General features: G+C 40.6%; 1 protein-coding gene across 1 annotated transcript in view; it reads left to right on the top strand.

Moving 5' to 3' along the window:
- Positions 1 to 8,711, top strand: part of ANK3 (ankyrin 3) — a 333,291-nt gene extending 324,580 nt beyond the window's left edge. The window contains exon 43 of the mRNA XM_082855185.1: positions 7,298 to 8,711. The gene's annotated coding sequence lies outside the window, so the exon portion shown is untranslated. The remainder of the gene's footprint in view (positions 1 to 7,297) is intronic.
- Positions 8,712 to 9,779: the final 1,068 nt, after the last annotated feature.

A 9,779-nucleotide genomic window follows, 5' to 3' on the forward strand; every position in this document is an offset into this window, starting at 1 on the left:
TAGGATTTGGATTTCATTCTAAAAAAAATGTGAAGCCTTTGAAAGATTTCAAGCAAGAGTCTGACCTGATGTTTTACTTATTTTTTTAAGCACACCAGCTGTGTAGAGAAGGATTGGAGGGAAAACAAGAATAAACTGAAGGAGGTGAGCTAGGAGGTTATTGCTGTAGTCCAGCTAAGCCACCATGGTGGCAGGGCTAGGACCTGGGCAGCAGTTTTAGGAAAGTCAACAGTATCTGATGGCTTGGGGTTAGGATGGAGAAGAAGGGTTGAGCCAAGGATGATGCCTTGACTCAAGGGTAAGCAGGTGGGTGGTGCAAAAAGAAACAGGATGGGTTTTAAGAAGAATATCAAGCACTCAGGCTTTTGTCGATACACAAGTCTGGAGCTTTGAGGAAAGGTTGGACTAGGCGTATAAAAATGTGAGTGTTATCACTAAAGAGGTGAATACTGAATATCAGAGAAAGGGAACACCAGAGAATAGGTGTGATTACCTAGGGAGAAAGTGAAAGTGAGCAAAGAAGGGGCTCGGGATCGAGCCCCAAAGAACAACATTTTGAAGAGGAATAGAGAGCTGTAAAAGGTTGCCTCTGACCTCTTCCTTCCTAGAGATCTCCAAGCTGTGCTAGCTCCTCTAATCTATAATCATATTCAGCCTTGGCCCTCTAGTATATATTTTTTAAATTTTTTTCATAGCATATTCTTTTCTGAAGAGATTTCTAATCTTACTTTTATTCCTTTATGCATTATAAATGTAGTTCTCATATTCTGTGTATAATCATTCGACATTGGAACCCAGTGCAGCACTGTTTCTGCTGGTTCTTGCTCATTTTTTCCCCTGTGCCCCTGGTCCTCTAGTATATTTGTTTGGTTTTACCCAAAATATTTTAACCCATGCAGTTTAGTATCAGTGGATGAAAGAAACTTTCCTATAATGCAGATTAGCTGATAAGCTTTTGTAAATAACTGACCATGCACATTTAGAGCCCCTTTACTTCTTAGTTTGTGACACACACTGTGTAGGTGGTCGGGGGAGTCCAGCATTGAAGACATTATCCTAATATTACTCAGCCATTAAAAAAGGAATAAAATAATGCCATTTGCAGCAACATGGATGGACCTAGAGATGATCATATTAAGTGAAGTAAGCCAGACAAAGATAAATATCATATGATATCACTTATATGTGAACTCTTAAAAAAAAAAAAAAAGATACAAATGAACTTATTTCCAAGACAGAGACTCACAGACATAGAAAACAAGCATATGGTTACCAAAGGGGGGGGGGGGAGGGACAAATTAGGAGGTTGGGATTGACATATACACACTACTGTATATAAAATAGATAATCAACAAGGACCTACTGTATAGAACCTGGAACTATACTCAATATTTTGTAATAACCTATAAGGGAAGAGAATCTGAAGAAGAATATATATATATATATATATATATATATATATATATATATATATATAACTAAATCACTTTGCTGTACACCTGAATCTAACAACATTGTTAATCAACTCTACTTCAATTTTTAAAAATATATTAAAAAAAAAAGACATTATCCCCAGCATCACCACTCACTTGAGGGCATATAACTGTACAGTCTAGTCCAAGAGGCAAACATGATAGTAAGTTACACAAATCAAAGTACAGAGCTATGATAAAAGATATAAAAATATCGCTAGGAGAATCCACTGGAAGATGTAGTAAACACCAGTGGAGGAGATCTTGCAAAGCTTCTTGAAGTGCATATTTGAACTGGCTTCTGAAGAAAGGGTAGGATTTAAGACTGGGCAATGTGATATGTGCTATGCTCAGGAGTTTGGCCTTTATCCCAGAAACAGTAAGGTACCACTGGAAGTGTTGTCGAAGGAGAATAATACAGTCAGATGGGATTTAAGTAACCCTAGTGGTAGGAGAGGGAGTTAGTGGTGAGGAGAGTTTGAACACGAGGACCCCAGTTATGAGACAGGATGAGGGCCTGATCCTGGGCAGAGACAACAGAAAGGAGAGGGCTGATGTGAGGGACATTTCAGAAGTATAACAACCAGATTAATTCCACAGAGGGAGTGAGGGTTGTGATCCTGTGTGTAACTACTAACAAAAATATAGAAGCTAAGAAAAGGAAAACAAAATTCGGGACTGAAATAGGTCAATCTGTAGTGCCTTAAGTATTTGTCAGTGATGAGAGAAATCTGGGCTAGCAGTCTTAACGTGGTTACAGAAGTGGCCTGAGTGAACGTAAATCACACGCTTACTAGCTGTGTAAGCTTAGCCAGCTTATTTAACTTCTGTGCCTTAATTTCCTCGCCTCTATTAGGATAAGAGTAACATATCTCACAGAATTGTTGTTAGAATTAAACGAGTGAATCCTTGTAAATCACTTAACAGTGACTGGCAAGCCCATAGTAAGCCCTCAGTAAATTCAGCTATTATTAGTAGTGCTAAGAGGTGGGGGCAGGAAGATAAATCAGGAGGGATGAACATATACACACCACTGTATATAAAATAGGTAAACAACAAGGACCTACTGCATAGCACAGGGAACTCTACTTAATAGCTTGTCATAACCTATAATGGAAGAGAATCTGAAAAAGAATATATATGTATATATAACTGAATCACTGTGCTGTACACGTGAAACTGACACAAGATTGTAAATCAACTCTACTTCAGTTCTTTAAAAATGATGTAGATTTTTTAAAAAGAGAGAGGTGAGACAAGAGCCGAGACTAGCACCCGAAGAGCCTGGATTCAGGAGGCCAGTGGACAGAGCAGCAGCCGCCAGGTGTGCTAGAGCACAACGGTGGGAGAGGTCGGGACAGCAGCAGCGCTGAAGTCCTCTGCATGCCACGTCGGTTTATAATTCAGAACACTTTCATTATTTCCTATGACTCGCTTCTCACAGTAGCCCTGGGAAATCATTAAAATAGGTATTCTCATTCCTCTTTACTAAGGAGAGAGAGCAAAATCGCCGAAGCTATAGTTAATAAATGACATGTTCGGTTTGTGACCGAGACCTCCTGATTCTGCTTCCAGGAAGTCAGAACTATGGTCTGAATTGCTTCACTCCAGATTCAGGACCCTGCCCTCCAGAATCTTTTCCAGAATTCATCTGAAGTAGATGATGTTTTTATGTAGTGTTTTTCATTTTTCTTTCCCTTTAAAAAAATCCCTAATTAACCAAAAGCAGGGGTCTAGAGTCAGGTGGCTTGACTTCCAATTCTGGCTCGCCCATGTACTAAATGTGCCACCAGTATAATAGCTGTATGGCTCTATTTTCTTATTTGTAAAATGGAAGAGATAGTACCTCGCTGTTATTAGGATTAAATGAGTTCCACCTTAGAACAGTGTCTGTTAATAATAACAACATTATTAGTTGTACTACTAAGTTAACTATACAACTTTATTAGGGTTATATTTTTCTTCTATAGCCAACATGTACATCAGTACTTTACCAGTAATTACTTTTCATTTTTGTAAAACTGGCCCTGTGACCTCAGATATTTTTTTAATCACAAGTCACCAGAAAAGAACAAACAAAAATTAAGTCCCACTTATTGGTATTAGTTGAAGAACAAATCTACACAAACTGGAAATTATTTTTAAATGGTGCAGTAGTTTATTATGATTACATAAAGTAGTTAGAATTAATGCTTAGGAAAAAATGTTTTTAGCTCCATGACTTCCTTAAGAAGAGAGAGAGAAAAGGAGAAGGAAAGGAAAGAGAGAGGTGGGTTAGGAAGAGAACTAGAATAACAAATTCTCTATTCTCAGTGGGCTATAGGGAAGGCATATCAGAAAAGACTTTCCTTAGGGCATAACACAGCTAAGTCTTTAAAGATGAGTAAGAGTGAGCCTACAGAGACTTCCCTGGTGGTCCAGTGGCTAAGACTCTGCGCTCCCAATGCAGGGGGACTGGGTTTGATCTCTGGTCAGGGAAGTAGAGCCCACATGCTGCATGCAACTAAAGATCCTGCATGCCGCAACTAAGACCCAGTACAGCCAAATAAATAAATAAATATTAAAAAAAAAAAAAAGAGCCTGCAAAGGTGGAGCTCACTAGGGAGAAGATAGACCACACTTTCAAGGAGATGGCATTTGAAACACACCTGAAGAGTAAAGAGAAGTTAGAGATAAATGAAGATGACAGCAGGGGATTATAAGTGGATAATGAAATTGTGAGCAAAGAAAAGGAAGTTAGAAAACAACGGGTTGATGACTGGCCTGTAGTCTAGATCCTCTAGACTCTCCAGTGTGGTCTGTGGACCAGCAGTATCGCCATCACCTGGGAGTCTTGTTAGAAACGCAGCATCTCTGGGCTCACCCTGACTCCTCGACCAGCATCCACATTTGAAGATCCCGGGGTGATACGTATGCACTTTAAGCTTTGGGAAGTGCTGCTCCAGAACGTATCACTGGCCCTTAATCTTGGCCGAACGTCGGAATCATCTACAGAGGTTTTTTGGTTTTCTTTTTTAAGTGTTTGATGCTGGGCACCACCCCAAGAAATTCTAAATAAACTGGTAAGGGAAGTGGCCTGGACACTGGGATTTTTTAAGTCTCCCCAGATAATTCTAATGTGTACCCAAGTTTGAGAAGCAGTGGAGATTGTCAAACAGTGCTTTTCAGTGAAGAGTATGGTCATTAAGCATGAAAAGGTTTATTGGGATGAACTGCAGAGCGCTAAAGGCGTAAGGGGGTGTGTGTGGAGCGGGGGTGGGGGGGTTGTTGTTGGGTTTGTTTTAGCTAGCCACTAGGGGCTAAATACCACCAGTATGTGAACCTATAGAGGAAAGGTTGGTTTTAACCTAAATATATTCCTGACTTGAAAATGTGACATGGAAAGTACGACATTCATCTGTGAAATATAACCTGAAATATAACCATGAGAATCCGATGAATAGCTGTTTTTCTATATTTTAAATGGTTCTTAAAATTTTTTAAAATGTATAGTGAAATGACTAAATGGAACGATTGGTTTTCTGCCTTGTTTTCCACTACATTTGGGTTTGAAAAGCATGAAAACCCAAGGACAGACAGATTCCTCCATGCAAATGCTTCTCTCTCAGATCCACTATCTAAACCCGGAAAGAGAAGATGACTCAAATTCTATTTCTGAAATGTCATCCTGATGGATCCTGCCCTTGCACCTTTCCATCAGATGGCGATCTCATCACAGTTTATACACTGTCAGTATTCTATAACAGGTCCACAGCCAATCAGCCGAAGCGCTCATGCTTTTTGTGCAACACTGTACTGGGTATAGGCTTTTGCCCAGTGAATAACCTTCCTGCACCCCGTGTAGCTGGGGCCTACACACCTTGATTGCGTGACCAAGAACAAGAGAGATTTATAAGGGCAAGTAACACCCAACCTTTTAAACTATCACCCACATTATACCTGAATATAAATGGGCATAATAGTTTTTTTTTAATTATAGAAACATATCCACTATTTCTAGAAAGATAATGTTCGCGTGCATTGAGGTGCTAAGAGAAAGACCTTGCTTCTTATTGCAAGATTAATTGGGAAGCTGGACTGGTTTTTGGAAGATGAAGCAAAACAAAAAAAGTTCAACTGGGCTGTAGTGATGACTGCACATCTATATACATTTACTAAAAATTATCAAGCTATATATAATAGATGAATGATATGGTATATAAATGATATATCAGTTAAGCTGTAAAAAGTTGGGGGGAGGGTCAATTAGAAAAAAATTGCTAAGAATTCTCCCTAAGAAAACAAAGTGAGATCACCAGGGTAACATTATCATAGGAGCGTCTGAGAAGCCTGGTGCCTGGAAGGTTAGGAATAGATGGTAAAAGCAGAGGTGAGAAAATCCTGATCTTCTTACTCTGATTTGCACATTCTCTGGGACATGGCCTGCCCAAATGAGTCACTTTCCTTCTCTGGAACCTCTGCAGAGTCATGGGAGTGGGGCAGGTGTTGAAATCACCCCAGAAGGAATTGATACTTTGATATTCTTGGCTCCAAGCTTTAGTGACCTGGGGCATGGAGGTCAGTGCCACTTTTAATACAAAAAAGGAAGGCAGGACCATGGTGGGGCAGACAGAGGAAGTGCTGTACTAACATGTTTACAGAAGCCAAGGTAGCCTGGGTGACCCACCTAAAGGGAAAGAAACTTGTCTGGGGTAAGTAAACAACCTCAAGGTCACTGAGAACACTTTTAGGCCCCAACAGAAGCAGAATTCTAGAGGTTCTCCTGGACCTGCAAAAATAGTCTGTTGCATGTATGGGAGTGAACAGGGTTGTTCCCAAAATTCATCTTGCCTGACTCGCCTTTTCTCTAGGGCCTATGTCTTGTTCGCGGGCAGGCATTCAGGTGTCACCCTTTCACACTGCTGGGGAGGAAGGGACATACGAAGGAAGAACTTTGTTTTATGGAGGAGGAGTTCCTACCAAGAACAATACTGCACAAGAGTATGAAAACCTCTGCCAAAGGATGTTGATTTATTTTGACTTATTAAGACTGGCTCTGAAACACTGATAACTTTATGCAGGTGTTATCCAGTAGGGCAAGATGTTCTTAGTGGAGTCTCCATGAAAAAGCTCAAATGAAATTGATTTATCCTGTCATGACTGACATGAGGCAGGAGAAGGGAAGGTATTCTTTGCAATGGCAGAAGATAGTCTTTAATTTGAATTTGCATATGGAAAAGCAATTTCAGAGTAAATGAAGTAAGGACACCGTTCTCCCTTCTTGAAAGGCTGCATTTTGCAGGGTGAGAGGTTTATTATACAACACAGAGGCATGACCGAGATGCTACATCCTGACTCCGTACCCCTGGCCCCGTGAGCCCTTGAAAACCCCAGACATTTGGATGGAAATCTCAGAGCACCTTTGTCAGCTCCTTACTTCACAGATAAGACTGAGGCCCAGAGGTCTGCAAATGGCTTTCCCCAGCACCTGAGTGAGTGACCTGAGTATCAGAGACTTCAGAACTAGAAGAGGGTCTTTCCGCCTCCATCCCTGAAACCCCTAATACGGGAAACGATCTTCTGTGGAGGGGACAGGTCACCCAGAGAAGGTCATTGCCTTCCAAGAGCTTTCTAGCACACTTCAGGGCTTTGTCCTCTGAGGCATCTAGCAAATCGCCTCAGTCAAAAGTATGTTAAACCACCCCATTAAGAAGTCGGGGGCCCCCATTCTCTGAGGCATTTCTGCTGAATGGCAAGGAAGATTTTGGCAAGTTCTTTAAAATAAATAAATAAAAGGAAGGGGGGCAAAAAGCTAAACTCACCACCTATTGTTTCTCTATCCACAGGATCATATTGTTTTTATTGCCAGTATTGAGAAATTCATGGAAGATAAGTCAGCAGGAAGTAAAAATTTACGGAGAAGGGTGTGTGTGTTTGCTGCTTCCACACATTAATGGCATGATTTTTTTTTTACGCACAAAGAAAAAAAAGGAAAAGAAAACCACCCACATTTTAATTTAGCATGAGCCAATTTACAGAGCATGAAAATTCACTTTCATTCCCAGGATTGGCACGTGTGCAATTAGCAATGCAGTGTATATACGAGAAGCCATGCTGTTACCAGTTTATCTCAAGTAATTTGGTGTCATTTACAAAAGGAAAAAATTCCTGCCGCCAGAAGAGACAGAAGGAGATGGAATGATCAAATCATGGAGAAACACTAAAATTACTAAAAATCCACAACAGCTCGCCTTATTTTTCTTGGACCCAAACTGTCAGGGTATAAACACTATTTGTTTCTTTTTTAAAACATCTATAGTTTTGCTGTAAATAATAACACTGTATAAATTCTAACAGAAAAAATGGAATAAATGTCAATAAGGCACTGCCTCTTAGAACACAAAGAGAATATTGCAGATGCATTTAACATAACGGGGGTCTCAAGTGACTTCACCCCAAAAGAAGGAGGAGGGGTGATGGGTAGGGGGATCTTCACCGATTCTTGTATATTAGCAATTATAATGTTTGTATACGCAAAACTGCTAGCTTGATTTTAAAAAAACAAATCTTTAAAATCTGCTGCAAATTTAAATAATTCCCAAAATGAGGAATTCTGTAGTTCTGTGAAAAAAATTTTTCTTCAGAATACTAATATTTTGATGCATGTGTATCACCTTATTTTGATTAAATCTTTTCCAATTTTGCAAACACTACAGTATACTGCAACACAGAAGATTTTATCTGTAAACACAAAGCCCTTCATCTAATATTTGTTGCTATTGCCAATTTTTCAATGAAATGGCCTAAAAATGAAAAAAAAAAACCTATACGGTAGTTGCTTTAGGGGGAGGGGGGTGCTGGTAGTGCTTAAAAGGGTAATGCTTGCCGCTTTAGAGGTGGATGGTGCTCATAAGAGGCCCCTGTCAGGGGTATTTTCAGTGGACTGCACAGAAATTCTTAGCTAGTAGAATGGCAGCACGCTGTAAACTTATTCCTGTATCGTGTACTGGCTGTAAGATGTAGACACCTTTCAGTAAGCCAATCATTTGTAACCATTCTAGCCATGTCATATTAGGTTAATAAGGCTGCTGTGTTTTAAAGGGCATTTTTATTTGGGTTTTGGTGAAATTCTTTAATTTGTTGATTATATTCATATAAAATCAGCATTTATTGACACATAGCTCTAATGACATATGTATGAGAAACCATACACTGGATGACCTAGTCGATTATTTAAGCATAAAATAAATTGTGTTAAACTCTTCACCTATCTGTGCTCTACAGTGTCCTTGTGTTCTCTGGCAAAAGGTAATTGTCTTAACTCCTTGTCACTTGGCCGCAGCCGTCTTCCTCACCAGCCCGTTTCGTGCCTCTGCCTCTGTGGTCACTAAAGAGATAGTCCCCAACATTCAGTCCTGCCCTGCCAACTCCCAACTTAACACAAATTCTGTGCATTCCATTGAGAAGCCAACAATTACAGACTGACTGACAAGTGATCTTTGCCCACAGCTGGTATGAGCTGCCCCCCCAAAACGTGGAGAATTGGGGCTGTAACAGCTGGCACGTACAGAAGTTGTAAAAGAGCACTTCCAGGAAACATTCAGACAGCAGTTGTCTGTAGCCCATAAAGCAATCGTTTTTAAATTGACATTCACTGTCCGTGCTTGTGAGCTGGGAGATTTCACATAATAACCCAAATTTCTAACTTCTCTTGAAAAGCAAGATTTAGCAACCACAAGTCTCACTGCCAGAAGGCCCAACCTGCTGGGCCACACTGCCCCTGCCCGCTCCAGCCAGGCCTGGGGTCTCCAGGCACCACAGTCCCGTCCCCACTTCTCACACTGTGAGTGCCCTGGCTGGCCTGTAGGTGCTGGAGTCTGTGATCACACACTACATGATGAACTCAACAAGGCGGAGACCGTGTCTGTTTTCATTTTTATTCTAGCCCAGAGCCTGGCATATAGTAATGGTGGTAGGAGCAACTGTCATCACCATTGCTGCAGCTGGAATGCTCACAGAATGCCAGACGATTCTAAGTATGTTGCGTTTATTAACTCAGTCCTCATAACAACTTTATGAAGTAGATACTGTCTTTGATAGTAATCGTCCCTGTATAAATATTCAGTGGGTGCTTAGAGCCATCCAGCAATGTCACAGGTTTTCTGTCATTTAGGATTATTGCCAAACGGGACAAGTTGTTCCCAGTCAGGTTTCAGTGTCAATGCAGAACACACGTATAGGGAATCTACTGTGCGTAAAGAATGGGGCTAGACTGCATTTGCACGGCATCCCCAATAAATATTCATTGGGCGCCCTCAGCCCAGCATC

Source organism: Leucopleurus acutus (genome assembly GCF_964270905.1).
Source record: "Leucopleurus acutus genome assembly, chromosome: 14".
Lineage (NCBI taxonomy): Eukaryota > Metazoa > Chordata > Mammalia > Artiodactyla > Delphinidae > Leucopleurus > Leucopleurus acutus.